We start from the raw sequence: 18,053 nt of genomic DNA on the forward strand, positions 1-18,053 counted from the left end.
GTATTACATACATGGACAGACAGACAGTGAGAGCAGGGCGGGGAGAGGAAATTGTCGTGATTTTCTTCTCTTTTTTGTCAAAATTTGAAAACTTCTGTCAACCCCACCACCCCAAATCATCCAGTCCCCGTAAATATGATATGTTAATGCAATGTTGAGGTTGACAGCTGATGCATACAAAAGTCAGGGCATTAAAAAGTTAAAAGCACCTCATCTTCCATCAACACAAGTCCCTCTTTATACCACCCTGGTAGGTAAAGGGACCTTAAAATATGTTTACATTGTATTTATATCTACTCTATGGCCCTTTGGGGCATCAGTGTACATAAGAAAGCCCTGGCTGGGATGATTTAGTTGGGGTTGGTCCTGCTTTGAGCAGGGGATTGGACTAGATGACCTCCTGAGATCTCTTCCAACCCTAATCTTCTATGATTCTAAGAATCAGATCCAAAGTTCCCACAGGCAATGTACTAGGTCACATCCATCACATATAAATGCACTGGAAAGAGGACCACATTCTCCTGAGGATATAAGTTAATGGGAAAAGAGGAGGAAATGCCCCCAGAAATGGCCCCTCTGGCCTTCTTAATAACCACACAGAGGTTATAATGGCATAGTCAGTTCAGTGCAAAGTCATGCAGTGGTGGCGGCCTGACAAATATGCCTGTGTATAGAGAAGGTAGAGTATTAAACAACTTGATTTGTACATTTTCTCATGGACCCTGTCTCCCATGGGATGTGATTTATTCATAGAAAACTGTTTGCATCTCCCAGCATTCTCACAAGTTTCAGTGTGACATACACCACCGTGGCTGATATACCGGGGACTGGATCAGGACCCGCCAGAGCTAAACACATCAGCTCTGTAGCTAGAGCTAAAGCATCATTTTTTTGTAGATGAGAGCTGTAACAACTCCTATCCTCTGTAGACCAGCACAGCAACACACACACACACAGCCACGCATCATTGCTTTTTCTCTGAAGATTCATGCTGGAATGTGCATTAGTTGACCTCCATTATTTGTCTTTTGAAAAAAGTTTCAATTTTCCAGTCAGAGACCAGAAACACAACGACTTTCCTTAGGTGACCAGTCACCAAATGTTGGCACCAACAGTCCTTGAACAACCTAACAGCTGAAAAAATACCCATCCGGGAAAGGCTGAGGTGGGACATGATTGGGTACTTTTCTTTGTATGACTGCAGCACCTAGAGGCCCCAACTGCTGTTTAGGCCCTAGAAAATGTGCACACACAACAAGGGATACCTTCTGCCTTTTATGATGAGATTACTGGTTCTGTGGATGAAGGGAAAGCAGTGGATGTATTGTTTCTTGACTTTAGCAAAGCTTTTGACACGGTCTCCCACAGTATTCTTGTCAGCAAGTTAAGGAAGTATGGGCTGGATGAATGCACTATAAGGTGGGTAGAAAGCTGGCTAGATTGTCGGGCTCAACGGGTAGTGATCAATGGCTCCATGTTTAGTTGGGAGCCGGTATCAAGTGGAGTGCCCCAAGGGTCGGTCCTGGGGCCGGTTTTGTTCAATATTTTCATATATGATCTGGAGGATGGTGTGGATTGCACTCTCAGCAAATTTGCGGATAATACTAAACTGGGAGGAGTGGTAGATACGCTGGAGGGGAGGGATAGGATACAGAAGGACCTAGACAAATTGGAGGATTGGGCCAAAAGAAATCTGATGAGGTTCAATAAGGATAAGTGCAGGGTCCTGCACTTAGAACGGAAGAACCCAATGCACAGCTACAGACTAGGGACCGAATGGTGAGGCAGCAGTTCTGCGGAAAAGGACCTAGGGGTGACAGTGGACGAGAAGCTGGATATGAGTCAGCAGTGTGCCCTTGTTGCCAAGAAGGCCAATGGCATTTTGGGATGTATAAGTAGGGGCATAGCGAGCAGATCGAGGGACGTGATCGTTCCCCTCTATTTGACATTGGTGAGGCCTCATCTGGAGTACTGTGTCCAGTTTTGGGCCCCACACTACAAGAAGGATGTGGATAAATTGGAGAGAGTCCAGTGAAGGGCAACAAAAATGATTAGGGGTCTAGAACACATGACTTATGAGGAGAGGCTGAGGGAGCTGGGATTGTTTAGCCTGCAGAAGAGAAGAATGAGGGGGGATTTGATAGCTGCTTTCAACTATCTGAAAGGGGGTTCCAAAGAGGATGGCTCTAGACTGTTCTCAATGGTAGCAGATGACAGAACGAGGAGTAATGGTCTCAAGTTGCAGTGGGGGAGGTTTAGATTGGATATTAGGAAAAACTTTTTCACTAAGAGGGTGGTGAAACACTGGAATGCGTTACCTAGGGAGGTGGTAGAATCTCCTTCCTTAGAGGTTTTTAAGGTCAGGCTTGACAAAGCCCTGGCTGGGATGATTTAACTGGGAATTGGTCCTGCTTCAAGCAGGGGGTTGGACTAGATGACCTTCTGGGGTCCCTTCCAACCCTGATATTCTATGATTCTATGATTCTATGATTCTGCCCCCAAAGAGCGTGTGTATATATAGACACCCACTAGCCAGACAAAGGATGGAAGGGGAATCAGAAGCCAAGTGGTCAGTGACATAGAATCATAGACTATCAGGGTTGGAAGAGACCTCAGGAGGTCATCTAGTCCAACCCCCTGCTCAAAGCAGGACCAACCCCCACCCAGCTTCAGACCCCATGGCTCCTCACGCCTTCACCAGTGCCCTATCCACTAGATCACACTGCCTCACTAAATGATACCCTGGCTTTGTACTCCAATGATTAAATAGGCCCAGGTATTTCAGTAGGCTGTAGATCACAACTATAGGACTTAAGTGGTGCATAGACATTGTGCTGACTCTCTGCATTATGGGTGCATTTCACCCATAAGTTCCAAGCCATGAATTGTGCTGTGTAACAATCAAGACTCATTATTGGCAAGTTACATCCTTTAATTAGTAACATAAATATTTGCTGGGGCTTTTTTTTTTTTAGCCCTTTTGCCTTATGATCACATTAAGGTAGCACAGTATGACAATTGTATGGCATTAATTCCTGCTGAGCTGCTAGGATGCCATTCAAGTCTAAGGCTGCCAGCCTCACACATCAATCCAGTACTGGTTACGCTCTGTTACATATTACTGCTTAAATGAGAACAACTACAGACGGAGGGTTTGTTTTGTTTCCTATCAAGGGTAAGATATTTTGTTTCTAGGAAATGAATAGAGAGAAGCCCTAGAATTTATATATGGTCATTTGTGGCTCTTAGTCATTATGGAAAAATCTACAAGGCAAATCCTCTCTTGGCGTAAAGACATCAGTGGAGCTAGCCCATTGGGGATCTGCCCCTATAGATGACTGAGACTACACTTGGTTTTGGGTGGAGGGCTCCTGCGATTGGCAATAATGAAACATGGGTCCAGATCCTTAGCTGGTGTAAATTGCCATAGCTCCATTGAAGTCAGTGGAGAATCTGGCCCATGAAATCTTTTGTGTCAAGGTCAGGAGTTCCAGCCCTGACCAGGGGGGTAGGGAATGATGGTCAGCACATGGGCCTGATCCTACACACCATTACCTGCCAGGGAAGGTTTGCAGGATTGGGCCTCATCGCTGCACTCCAGTGATGGCTTGCTGGCATGTGCAAAATGAGTTGGTGGCTTCAGTCCAGGTGTTCGTAGACAGGTGTCCATGCCCCACAATCCATCGTGGGCAGCAGTGGGGCTAAGGACTGAACAGGCACGGGGGCTTCTCTGCTACCCACGTCCTGTCCTGCTCACTGCATTCTGCGCAAGCTTCTCTCCTTGCTGCTCCATCAGATCATACTCAGTAGCAGCAGGTGCCACTCTCAGTCAAGCCAGGACATCTGCAGGGCATGCCAGACCTAGTCTCAGTCTGAGCCTCTTGTCCTCATCCACGCAGGGCTCCGTGCCTTGTTTGAGACATTGTGCTCATCAGCAGTCATAAAACACCATCGCTCTCCTCATTCAGATTGCCCCAAGAACCCAAGCTGTTCAGGTCGGCATTAGGTTTACGCTAAGGTTTGGCATTGAGGTGGAACCAGGCCTGGAGTTTAAATTCAGCAGCCCCCAAGAGATTTTATGGCCAAACAGGGCCTGGGGCCACCAGTGAAAAACATGTCAAGTGGAGGAAATCAGGGGAGATCACCTTTCGCAGCTAAACTTCAGCACTTGTCTCCATTGGGCCTGTAGACTAGGCCCCTTCTGCTTGTGGATCCAATCCAACTCCTCATGGGCAGGTTTAGATTCAGGGATCCAGGTCGAACCTCTTCATTCCTGCCTCCTGGACATTCACAAGGGTTCGGATTCAAAGGTGCTGGCTTTCCTTTGGCCCCTCCTTCCCACGAGTCCTTTGGGTGCTACCAACTTCATGTTTGCTACTTGTCTTGACCATCTTGGCTCCTGGATTGTGACTTTAGCTCAGCAGGGGTTCCAGGGGACCTTGTCTTGCTGTATATTTATTTCACAGGCCAGCTGGGCCATTTAAGGGTAGATGGGCCCCAATTCACCGGGGCTAAACTTAACTAGTCTCTACAGGTGCAGAGAATGTAATAATAAGTGATGTCATGTGACAGATGGGTCGTGTGTCTAACTCAAATCTCTGGCTGTAGATAAGAGAGGCCTGGGGAAGCACAGGCTGGGGGGAGGGGGGTAGCCAGCAAAGAGTTGTGGGATGTAGGAAAAAGGGTTTTGTCCTGAGAAACTATAGGACAACTCCTGGTAAGGTGTCCTGGGAGTTGCTGCTTGATAGGGAGCAGAAGGGGTTATGAGCCAGCTAGGAAGGCTGAGAGGAAGTGTTCTCTTTATTGAAATGTTCATCTTTATAAACTCAACCCCCCTAAGAGAGGTTTTTACTGGACATAAGCCTTTGTGAGTCACTGACCGAGGAGGCCTGAGGAGAAGAAGACACTGAGGCAGGGCTGCTGCGGAACTGCTCCAGGCTATGAGGGGGTGTGCTGCAGGTGACAACCCCGGTACGGTATATTTGACAGGACTGTGGTACCACAGAAATGAGGGTGATGATAACTCTTGGACTCATGGTGCTTGTTTCTCGCCCTTGGAAGGGTTTTAAATAGTTTATTATGATTGTCTGTGTTACTGTAGCATGTAGAAGTCCTAGTTGTGGATGTGGGCAGACAGAGTGCAAGGAAACACTGAGATAGGAAGGGTCAGCATCCTAGGCCATGGTCCCAGCTCACCAGCAGCTTAACCTCTGTCACATCCTTCCTTCCATGTTCCGCTCTGCAAATATTGGACTGTGGACAGGAAGCAGTGTGCAGAGGGCTTCTTGGAATCATTAAGGGGGCACTCAAGGATTCGGTCTCAGGGAAACGTGCCTGTTCTGTTCTGAGCTGGCCACATAGTTCTCTACCCATTAGGGTTATCATTAACCACAGATCATCTGGTTTGATTAAAGTGAACTCAGAAGCCCCAGGGAGGCCTCAAATAAAGACGAAAGGGAGGATTTGCTGTTACAAAGGAAGGAGACTCAGGGGGAAGCCATCATTTTCAACCTCTCTCAGAAGGTGTCAAAGGTTTGATGCAATCCCATGGACATGGTCCTGGCAGAGGATGATATCCCATGCACCTATGAGGAGGACACCAGCTGCTTTCATGGCAAGGGAGGGCAAATGTACCACACTGCTCTGATATGCCACCTCAACAAACCTTTCCAAAGCAATGAACACACACACATACTCACACTCATGGCCCTCCAAATAGCCATGCTTTACCAAGGGTGAAGGAGCCCAGCATGCAACCAGTAGGAAATAAATCAGATCCCAAGAGCTTCTAGGAAATGCTGATGTAATTCTCTAGCATAGGGCCCTATCCATTGTCCATGGAAGTCAATGGAAAGTTTCCCATTGATTTCAATGAGCACTGGATCAGGGTCTTAGCTATTGTGTCCCCTTCTACTTACCGGTGGTGGTGACCACAACAGGCTACTTCTGGTCACCACCATAGTTCTAAGCCTTCCCTTTTAGCTCCAGTACCAGAGGATAGTTTTGTAATGAAAGACCTGTTCCAAAGTTCATTCAAGGCAGAATGTTTCTGTTGACTTCTGTGGGACTTGGATTGGGAACCTAGAGAAGTACAATCATGTAATCACATTTTATTGATGCCAATGTTCTCAAATATTGCATGCGTGGGTATTTATGGGAACCAAGATTTAAAGTCACACACCGATGTGTTCACACCGGAAGAATCTGCATGCTCATCCAATGAGGAGAAAAGAAACAAGAGTGCATGATTTCTTTACCCAATCAAAGTTTAACGGCGTGACTTAAATTTCAAGTATTTGCAATCAATTTACAGAGTAAACTTTGAATAACAAATAGACCTAAAGGAACTGCAATCTGCTTATGGCCATTTCCCAAGCAGAAAAGATGGCTGTAGACTCAGTTTTTGTGTACCAAACTTGAGATGCTTGGAGGTTTGATTTTCAGTGAATGGGTGTTCAGAACCTTAAAGGGGTCTAAGACTGGGCTCCCCAAAATTGAGGCACCTGGAATCACTAGTCACTTTGGAAAAATCTGGCCTGCAATGAATAATACACTGCATTACTTGGGCCACATCCTCAGCTCGTGTAAAACAGTATAGCTCCACTATAATTAATGGAACAACACCAATTTGCACCGTTGTGGATCTAGGGTGGCCAGGTGTCTGATTTTCGATCAGAAAGTCCAGTCGAAAAGGGTACCTGATGGTGTGCGGTCAGATCTGTTGACCGGACACCCAAAGTCCAGTTATTGCGGGCGGGGGAGGCACTGAGTCATCATCCACGCCAGCCCCTACTCAGCCAGGGCCATCTCCTACCTGCAATCAGGTGGCTGCAGCTCCCTGCCCCAGGTCTGCAAGCTAGTCCCTCCCAAGCCATGCGAGGGGGGAGAGATGGGAAAAGCAGTGAGCGACAGAGGGAGGGGGAAAGAGGAGCAAACGGGGGATGGGGCCTCAGGGGGAAGGGGCAAGGCAGGAGCGGGGCCTTGGGGGAAGAGGTGGGGCAGGGGTGAGGCCTGGGGTGAAGGGAAAGAGCAGGGACAGGTCCTCGAGGGGGAAGAGGCGGGGTAGGGGAGGTTCCGGCATTCCTGCTGGAGTGTCCTGTTTTTAAATATTACAAACTTGGCAACCCTATGTGGATCGCAGAGTATATTATTCATTGTGAATTATTTGCTCAGCTCTAATGAACACTGTTATTTACACTTACCCTGTATATTGAACCAGATTTTCTCCTTATCTATGTCAACACGGTCCTAGCTGGCCATGTCTGACCTTTCCAATCACATTGTTCTTTAGCTATAGCCCAAGCGATTTAGACAGGCCGTTCATGTTGTTACTTATTCCCCGCTGAAAGCAAGGCACCGGGGAAGTCTCTAAGCAGTTCCCACAGCCTCCCTACAGAAATATTTCTACACTGTCAGCAGCGCTGGGCCTGGGATGCTGATGCAGGAGATAAGCACACAGCTGTGCCAACTCCGCAGAGCCGAAGCAGCTGGCTGTGTGTGTGTGCTGGACAAGGAGATAATGGGATATGGGAGAGAGGTGGCTTTTGTGACCAGCTAGTGCAAGGTCCAGCTCTCAGCTGTTCTCACTGGCTTTCAACATGGATCTTGTCATTCCAAGATCAGTTAAAAAGCTCAATGGCATCCTTCCTCTTAAAGGGATAGGATGGGACTCAAAGATCCTTGGCCAGATATTCTTCTTTGTCAACCCAGCATGACCCAGTGGATTTTAAAGTGACTGCATTGCTTAACGGACAGAGAAATTTGGCCCTGTGTCTTAAACTGTTATAATTAATGGTGAATCATTTTGGAAGGGCTATGAAACCTCAGGCTTAGGGTCTTAAGCCAATCTCTAACTCTTGGAGACCAAATGCTGGGGGTAGATTACCCCACATCTGCTCAGAGACAGGATACTGGAATAGATGGACCTCAGCTCTGTTCCAATCTGGCAAGGGGGGAGGGATAGCTCAGTGGTTTGAGCATTGGCCTGCTAAACCCAGGGTTGGGAGTTCAATCCTTGAGGGGGCCATTTAGGGATCTGGGGCACAAATTGGGGATTGGTCCTGCTTTGAGCAGGGGGTTGGACTAGATGACCTCCTGAGGTCCCTTCCAGCCCTGATATTCTATGATTCTAAGTTTGTGTGTATATATAAACCTGTGTACAACCTGAGATCATAGAATCTAGGGATTGGAAGAAAGAGGGTTTGAAACAGCACATGGCATTTATAAATTATGCTCATTCCTCTGGACTTGCTGCCTCCCAAGGTTTTAAAATTAGCTAACCAACAGAGCATGATGGTTTGCAATGTGACCCGAGTTAGATTCAAAGGAAGTGTCTTCTTCCTCCCTCCCCCCCGCCCCCCCGGGGAGTCAGACTTCTTCCTTTTGTTTGAAGATCAGTCCCTCAAGTCTGGTCTATTGCTGGGGATTTCCAAAAAGTCATTCCCACCAGTTCAGCAGAAGAAGTGGTGGCCTTCAAGGGAACCACTGTGCAGACAGTGCTCCTGTGGCCACACTCATTTTTTCTGGGATATAGGGCGGATCAAAAAATTTCCATTGAAACTGTTTTTGAACAGTTTTTGAACTGTTTTGAAACTGCTTTGACTAAACAATTTTTTTTCTTTTTTTTTGCAGAAAGCGTCTACATGGGGTCCTGCTGGTGCTACCAGCAGTTTCAGTGGAAAAATCAATAGCACATATGCTGCTTTAAGAGCACAAGCCCTGAAATGATTAATCACCTTCCCCTCCTTGCCACTTGAATTCAAGTGCCTGTCATGCAACATGCCAAGCCATTTTTGCTGGGTCAGCAAAAACTGAAACCTCTCCTCCTAGTGGCACATGGACTTTCCAGCCCTATGAAGAATAATGAAGCAGGGCGACAAAATTAGAAATTACAGAAGAAAAAAATTGCCAAGGAAAAGCCCACCCCAAAGCAGGCTGGGCTGGGAGAATAGCTCCCCCAGAGCCTCTGCAGCCTGTTTATCCAGGAAAAGAACACAAGAATCTGAGGAAACCGGAGGACAGTTTTAAAAATACCAAACCTCCAGCATTTTCACTTAATTACAGAGTAGGAGCTGAGGGAATGGAGGGAAAAGAACAGAACATGGCCTATTCTTTTTGTGCTGCTGGCTGCCTGTTTGTTGTTGCTTTTCATTTTAATTTTTCTGGGTCACATTCTATTTTGGAAACTTCGCCTTCCCCACCCCCATTCCCACCCAGCAACCAGATCCTTCTTGTTTGGGGCTGTTTGTGGACAGACTTCATTGTCTGAGCACAGCACAGTGGCGGAGACCACAGCAGATGCAGCTGGCAAGCTTGGGGGGTGGTGTGTGTTGAGGGAGGAGCTTAACCATCTAATAGTGGGGTCCATGTGAAACAGCTGGAGCAGAGAGTTTTCCAGCCACTGGGGAGGAGCTGTCAGTCTCTCTCCCCTCATTTCTCCTCCTCTGTGTGTCTCTCCCCCGCTAGGTCTTTTTTAACCACAGTCTTCTTGGGGAAAGTTCACCCCTGCTCAGGGGCCCCCAGGAGCCAGCTATGCCAGTGAAAAATGGCCACCTCAGGCATTAATGCTACTCTTCCCAGCTAGTTTACCCTGTACAGCGAGGGCAGACCCAGATCCACCTCTGCACTTCCCTGCCCCAGGAACCCCCAGTGCACGGAGCATTCTGGGGCTTGATCTAATTTTGCATGGGGAACATAGAAATCCTGCAGCAGCCGGGAGAAAATTCCACTGGGACTGGCAGAAAGGGCCCTCCTCACAAGCTGCGGTGCAGGGGATATGCTCGGAGCAGGAAGGGGGATGTCTGGGGAACTTCTATAGTCAGTGCTGGTGCGTGGGGTCAACTGAGATTCCATTTTCTGCCTCAGTCTCTATCATTTTTTCTCTCTCTTTCTTGCTCTGTCTCTTCCTCTGTCTCTCCTTCTCTGCCCAACTCCAAACCAGCTAATGATGACAACACAGAGATCTATTCTTGTAAAGCATCCATCAGGAGATGGCGGGGGGAAATAACATCCCACCCCAGGTCCTTTCCTCTTGTTCTGCCGATGTACATTTCACCAGCTCTCATCAACCTAGTTGAATCCCTGACAGAACAATCCCTGTAATGCAATATCCGAAATATTTTCTTTTGTAAAAATAAAAATACAAGGGCTGCTTCCACTCTCCTTGGCAGAGAATCTCACCTTCGAGGCATTGCTGTTGCAAGGGGGTGGGGAAAAGGGGTGACGCTTTTATTTGCATTTGTTTTTGATATATATAAAAAGAGAGAGAGAAATACTACGGCTTTCTATACGCATCAGATGTTTTCATTAAACATGGGGGCGTTTTACACGTCTTAATGCCACGTCTGTGCTTTGAATTCCTGGGAGCTGAAGGAAACTACCTAGCTAAGTGGAAATGTAAATAAAGGTCATTTACAGCTAACAAAATGGATAATGGCATTTTGTATTAACAGGCAATCCCTGATAGCTAGGCCTGGCTGTGACCACCTTTTTGGATTGCCTCAGCCAGGCCACAGAGCTCGCAGCGAGCCAAGAGCCGTCCCCGCTTCTACAGTTACAATAAACGCCTGACGATGATGGTAGCTGACAGTTTATTTCACACAGCAGCTCAGCACTCGAGTGCCAGAGCATGGCAGAGTGAGCCCGGTTGCATTATGAGATGACTGCATGTGGTGGTTACAGGAACGGCCTGTTTCCAGTTACGCCCCCTTGCAATTCCCACCACTCCAACCGCTCCCTCTCCATAAGCAAGCTCTCGGTTTTCCTTGTCCAGCGATGGGCGGGTTGCGGGGGGCGGGAGGGAGCAGACCCAAAGCATTAAAAAGAAAAGGAGTACTTCATCGGATGCAAGTGAGCTGTAGCTCACGAAAGCTCATGCTCAAATAAATTGGTTAGTCTCTAAGGTGCCACAAGTCCTCCTTTTCTTTTTGCGAATACAGGCCAACACGGCTGTTACTCTGAAACCAAAGCATTAAGTTTTCTTTCTGCAAAGCTCATTGCTTTCATCAAGCCACCAAACAGCCTGCTCCTGCTTTTCTTGTGCCTCGGTCCATTCTCACAGACCTCTCCAGACGTTCGGGAGCGGGATAAGCACAAAACAAGCCTGCGCCAGGCAGCGCTGCTGGAAGTGACACTCAGTCTGTGATTATTAATAATATTACACGGGGGTCAGAGGCTCCGTTGTGCTCGGCAATGCACAAGCACTGAGAGAAAACACTTGCCCAGAAGAGCTTGCAATCTCAGTGCACAAAGGGAGTGAGGGGGAACAGACGAAGCTGCTCCTCCACAATCGCAGAAGTTGAGTAGCTGAGTAGGAGGAATAAAACCCAGGTCTCCCAATGCCTAGTGCGGTGCACAATCCAGACCACCACCCTTCCCAGTTTTACAGGGTACTACCTCTCCTCCTTACCTTTCTGTAGCATTACATGGGACACCTCCCACCCCAGGAGGACTTGATTTTAGATCACAAGTACCTACACTGGAGTTACATCATGGTAATGACTTTGAGAGGAGAAAGGGGATATATATTTTACCCTGTCACCCCATGCACTCCCATTGACTTCAGTGGGGTTGTCCAGGATGTAAGAGAGGGCAGGATCTGACCCATAAGTTAGTACAATGGGAGATGGATAAATGATATTTCCCCCGTGCATTGGGCATTCTTAAATCTCAACCCATGATGTTTGCTGTACACTGTTATCTTCCCCGTCTAAATCCAGGGAGGTGTAGCGGTTACTGCAGCTACCCAGGGCAGTGAAAGATGAATTTGAATGGTCGCCCTGTACATGTGTGCATAAATCACTCCTCCGGGTCTGTTAAATCGTGTGTTTTACAGCAGCGAGGCTCACTCTGGGAAGCTAGAGTTGCAGCTAGATTTTCAAGGTCCCATGTGCATCTCCGTCAGCTTGATTGGCTTCATTGCCACAGCCTTGGATCTCAGGAAGAATAAGAATGGTGATGACTGCACACTCAAGCCGCCCAGGGAGCACTGAGAAAACAGACCAGTGGTGGGATGGCAGCCATCTGTAAGGGAAACAGAAGGAAAGGGATTTCTGGGGATTTCCACCAGGTAGAGTAGGAATGAAGCTCCTCACCTAGCCAGCAGTGGGGGAGGGAAAGCTGGAAGAGGACTTCTCCAGAAGCCAGGAAGGAGGAGAAAGGGACTCAGACAGAGCTAGGGGTGTCAGGAGAAATGACGCTGCTCTGTTGTCCATGGCATCATTTTGTAGCTCGTGAGCCATGATGGCACAACGTCATCACCACCCATTGAAATCAACGGGAGTCTGATTGAGTTCAGTGGGCTTTGGATCAGGCCCCAAATGACACAACGTTCTGGCACAATCCTTTCAATGCAGTGGTGAGATGCATGCATTCTGTGGTTCTCCGCAGCTCTCCAGTGGCTGTCCAGAAAGTAGAGATGGAGCACCACTGATTAACTGTGGGGCACACGTGCATTGGATTCAAGCAACATAGCAGAACAGTAGAGGAAACAAAAAATGATTTGGAAGCACATCCGCCATGTGCAGTTCTTGCCTTCCAAAGTCCGGTTTTGACTATCCTAGAGACAGGGATTTCCCTACAACCCCCCTAGGGTGTACACTTCCCCTAAATTTCCCCATCATCTCCCCCGCCCAGTGGTCAACTAGTTACATGCAGTGTTGCCAATTCAGTCGTTGGTTGGAAATCTGAATTGAAATTGAAACATTAATACATGCTTTAGCATATACAGTGTATGATAAAAGACTTATACCTGACAAAGTATAATAGGTTTGAAAAGTGTGATCCAAGACTAGCTTCCTCACGTAGCTGTTGTTTTTTTATGAACATGTCGGTGCATTCATTTCGGCGATGTTGGCCAACCTGATCATTTCACATTATGATTTCTAAGCAAGGTCTGAATGAGCTCTCCCCTGACAGCTAGTGATGAGCTGGGTGGCAGATGGTGGACAGGCTGTATTTACATGAACACGCCTACTCTGCCTCGGTATCCAGCAGACAGAGCTGTGTTGCCCAAGTGGTCAATTTTGGCCGCTGTTGGGTTACAAAACTCGTTAGTACTGAAAGCAGTGGGGTAATAACATGTTGTTATCCTTATTGTATGAGTAAAAGGCAGAAGGACTGTATTTAGCCTGTCCTGATTGAGGGGGTCACCCACTCTCAGTTGAACTGCACAAGCTAAGTAAGGGTTTTGTATGGCAGATCCCAGGGAAGAGAGAGAGAGGGTGGGGGACAGCGGTGATGCATGGTGGTGTGGGCTCTGCGTAAGAGTCACGGGCACGATTTGACCTGCCCTCTCCCCGTTTAAAGATAGAGCTGATTGGGCTCCATAGAGAATCTTTCGTTTTGCTAAGTGACCCCTAGATCTGAAATCACTTCTAATCAGGTCTAAGTGCTCAGACCTGCTGCGGGACAGCTCTTCTGTGGAAGAGACGGCCCAGCCTGCACTAGCAGCAAGGTTCCTGCACTGAGAGCTGAAATCACTGGGAGCCTGGTGGAACCTCAAGAGATTGACTCGCAAAGGTCACAGTGGCAGGTGGGGCAGGGCCATTGGCAACGGAGCAGTGGAGTAAATGAAGAGCATGAAGAGCAATGGTGGCCAGAGCGAGCGGCTGGAGCAAATGGCGAGCAGCTAGTGGAATAAGCAAGGTAGTTTCTTCCCCCTCGGGTGGGAGGTGAACTCATATGAAAGCACCTCTGAACTCTGGGTCTCCACGGACCAGGACAACAACTATGAATGGGGATGCACTGGAGGGAAACGAGGGAGTGGCACCTTAAAGGAACATTTGTTTGTTGGACTATGTTTTAGTGACTTTGCTCCAGAATGCTAGACTTATGATTGGGAAATGTATATAAATATACATTTCCTAGTAGGCCAAGATTTTTAAAATGCATTATTTGCCAAGGTCGTTATCTCACATCATCGCTTTCTCAAGAAGTCGTTATGTTGGGCAGTTTCTTTACTAAACACTTTTATTGTTATATTATAATTAATTTTTACAGAAGAACAGTTGCACTGGGTCAGACCATTGGTCCATCTAGCCCAGTATCCTGTCTTCTGACAGTGGCCAGTGCCAGGTGCTTCAAAGGGAATGAACACAACAGGCAATCATTGAGTGATCCATCCCCTGTCATCCACTCCTGGCTTCTGGCGAACAGAGGGTAGGGACACTCAGAGCATGGTGTTGCATCCCTGCCCATCCTGGCTAATAGTCATTGATGGACCTATCCTCCATGAACCTATCTAGTTCTTTATTGAACCCTGTTATAGTGTTGGCCTTCACAACATCCCCTGGCAAGGAGTTCCACAGGTTGACTGTGCATTGTGTGAAGAAAAAATTCCTTTTGTTTGTTTTAAACCTGCTGCGTATTAATTTCATTGGGTGACCCTTAGCTCTTGTGTTATGTGTTATGTGAAGGAGTAAATAACACTTCCTTATTCACTTTCTCCGCACCAGTCAAGATTTTATAGACCTCTATCATATCCCCCCTTAATCTCTTTTTCAAGCTGAAAAGTCCTGTCTTTATAATCTCTTCTCATATGGAATGTGTCCCATACCCCTAATAATTTTAGTTGCCCTTCTCTGTACCTTTTCCAATTCCAATATATCTTTTTTGAGACGGGGTGACCAGACCTGAACACGGTATTCAAGATGTGGGTGTACCATGGCTTTATATAATAACAATTGAGGAGCTTGGTTTGCCAGACCAATCAGCAAAGCCAGTGCTGACAAACTACATGAAAAGGCTGCAAAACACCAAGCCTCTGGACTGCATCAACATGCAGAAAGCCTTATAAGCTAGTCACTGTCAAAGCCAGCTTTAGAAGTACTTAATGAGGCTGTTAAGATTGCTTGAGACACAACTAAATACTAGGCAGTATTTATGCGAACAAACATAGCTAGGCATACAGTTTATGTGAACAAACATAGCTGTTGCATCATACTTTCTATTTTAGCAAGAAATACCACGCACTACAAACTGTAGGCCAATGTTAAGTGCATTGTTAATCCTGAAGTTGCACACTGGTTCCAAACAAGACCAGCAAATGTTCCCTGTCTTTCTGCAAGAAACTCAGCTGACTGGTTAGAAGCATGCATTGCAACAGTGAAAGACTCAGCAGCTGAAAAAGTGAAGAACTCTCTCACCACATTCAAAACATGTGCATATAAATGGGCATCCAATATTAAGTTATTGTGTACATTATCTTGATGTCAGTGGTAGGTCAATAGATGCATTTATAGCTGTTCAGGTTATGGAAGACACATCCACTGCATCTGTGACAACCCACATCTTAGAAGAGTTAAATGCTTGTCAATTGAACCCCAAACAGCTGGCTGCTTGTGCCTTTCATGGAGCTGCAAACTTCTCTGGAAGACATAGTGGATGGAGTACAAGCTTTGTTCAGAGAAAAGTGTAACCCTAATCTCTCTTATACACACTGCAGAGGCCATCTACTCCAACTACAATAGTATGAGCTGCAGAATCTTCAAAAGACATTTAAAAAGCCATACATTTAATGTCTTTTTAGACTCTTTTTTTAAGCAAGAGTCCAAAATGATTGAACGTCTTGGAAAAAATAGACTGGGATTTAGTCCACTCTGGGAAAAGCTGTTGGCTTTCTCATGAGCAATCCTTGGCTGTTGCCTTAAAATTACTGCAACCATTATCACTGGCTTTGGAAAGTATCTACCAAGATGGGATTGATCTAAATAGTGAGGCTGGTGGACTGCTTTTGCGAGTGAGTTCAGAGAAGACAATTGCCATTCTCTCTTTTGTAAGTCTACTGTTGAAACCGCTTGGGTAACTAAACAATGCCATCCAGGCATCTAATACAACAGTCGTAGATCTTTGTCCAGCAGTAGAAGCTACACTTGGATCAATCAGAGAGTTAACCATTGAAAACATACTGGAAGAAGCAAAGACTTCAGTATAGAAGTTGACTAAGGAAGGCACTTATACTGACTCCTTAAGTGAAGAGGACAAGAAGTGTTTGTTAAGCCAGCTGAAAAAGTACACAGGCTTGATTCTCACAAATCTTCAACAACGACTTCTGGATTCTGCTCAACCTCTACGTAGCTTTTACAGATGCCTGTCTTATAAAACATCGACAGTTAAGTAGAGTGAGCCACTACCTGCAATGGGTCGGCTATGTGATCAGGACAGAATAGAGAATTTTGAACACAGGGTGGAATAGCATATGATGAACAAATGAAGATTTGACTTCAACTTCTTCTTTATCATCACTAGTGACTCGACCCAATCTTTGTGCTCTGTTTCCTGGGATGAAAGAAGTAGGAATTCATCTCTTGCTACTCACAGTCACAACAACTACAGCTGAGTGTTTCTTTTTCCTCATTGAATAGAATTTTGTGTTCTGAAAGAAGTCACCTTCTGGCTGATCAAGAACATATCATGAAGGACTGGACTACTGGACTCATGAAAAGCCAGCAAAGATGAAAGCATTGCATTCGAGAAGTTCATTAACAGAGTTGTGCAAAATTACAACAAGAAACCAAGAAGGATGTAGATATAGTGCTTCACAATAGGCTTGAGTAGCCAACTTTAACTTGTGATGATTTTAAAACATGAGTTAAATCTAATAAAATGGTTGTGAGACATTTTTCAGTTTTTACTATGGTGCCATACAGACCACCTTCGTCCTTATGGTTTTACCCCTCTTCGGCTTTTACACCCCTGTAAATTTGAACACATCCCCAATTTCAATTCATGGGGAAAACACTGCCTAACGTTTAGTTACAGAACACAAGATAAAAGACTCGCATTAGCAATTGCAAGCACAAAACCACACTTGTAATTGTGGGTGTAATGTGCATATGTAATTACTGCAAATTGCAAGTGCAAGCCAGGGATTTAAAAGTATAAGCGGCCATTTAGCTGCATAACACACCAGCTGCATGCTAAAATTCAATGCACAGATGGGCAGGCATTTCTCTGCTTGAATTTTTGAAAATCAAATCAAAAGAGGGCACCTAATACAACGCTCTTAAATCCTGTATTTGGCTGCTCAAAGTGACACACTAATCGTTCATTATTAGTGTAGAGCTCAGAAGCCCCATCAGGATCCAGGCCTACTGATTCTGTGCAAACTTGACCAGCTTTTGATGCCTTTACATTGATGACCAATTGATTCCACTAGTAGCCCCACTGAAATGAAGGGACCGACTTGAGGACAAAGGTACCATGTCATGTGAGTAGAGGTGGCAGAATCTAGCCCTATGAAGGCACCTAACACTAAGGCACCTAAGACTGGAATCTGGCCCACATGTGCCCATTTAGACTCCCACATTTGAAAATTTGGCTCATCATAGTTGGTGATCAATTAGGCGTTTCATTCTGTTTTGAAATTCACAACCTGTAACTAACACCTGGTAACAGGATGACAAACGCCGTAGCTCACCCTCACACTCTGTAAAAAGGGACACCACATATTCCTCTCCTTCACAACAGTATCCCTACCCTGTGCAGCCTGCACTGAGGTGTCCCGTTCAGTTCAGCTTGTTGATATGTGCCCCGTCATTCCAATGGATAATATTTCCATTTGCCTTGCAGCAGCCTGTGGTAGGATGAGACCTTCACTTTCTGTGCTGTCTGTATTTTGAGTCACCGCTGGGTGACTGGCCCACTGTTAACACCTTCCTGTCTGGCAGATGGCTGCTCAGAGTCATTTCTGTTTGTATGAATTCCAACTTCTATAACAGAACTACAGTATCATGAGTCATTCACCTTCAGTACCAGGTTTAAACAAGAAATGGGCTAGGACTGGGGCAAGAAAAGCAGAAACTGGCTTCCTAGGGGAGAGACCCTACCACCAGTCTGGCTGGGCTAGACTATGCCTTTAGGCCCAGCCCTGAGCAAGGAACGATGAGTCAGCTGCATCTCCCCATGAAGCACTGTGACTCAGAGACACACTCTGAAACACTGTACCGCCTTGCTCCATGCTGGTAGTAATTTAGGGCCAGATGGTGAACCACTTACCCCTACTGCTGAGTGCTTATTCTCCGTTGGCTTGAGTGGGACTGCTCATGTGAGTAGGT

The 18,053-nt window shown here is 46.4% G+C and overlaps 1 long non-coding RNA gene across 1 annotated transcript in view; it reads left to right on the forward strand.

Moving 5' to 3' along the window:
* Positions 1–10,401, forward strand: part of LOC140906093 (uncharacterized) — a 33,057-nt gene extending 22,656 nt beyond the window's left edge. The window contains exon 4 of the long non-coding RNA XR_012157040.1: positions 8,632–10,401. This is a non-coding gene — a long non-coding RNA (uncharacterized lncRNA). The remainder of the gene's footprint in view (positions 1–8,631) is intronic.
* Positions 10,402–18,053: the final 7,652 nt, after the last annotated feature.

Source organism: Lepidochelys kempii, chromosome 2 (assembly GCF_965140265.1).
Source record: "Lepidochelys kempii isolate rLepKem1 chromosome 2, rLepKem1.hap2, whole genome shotgun sequence".
Taxonomy (NCBI): Eukaryota; Metazoa; Chordata; order Testudines; family Cheloniidae; genus Lepidochelys; species Lepidochelys kempii.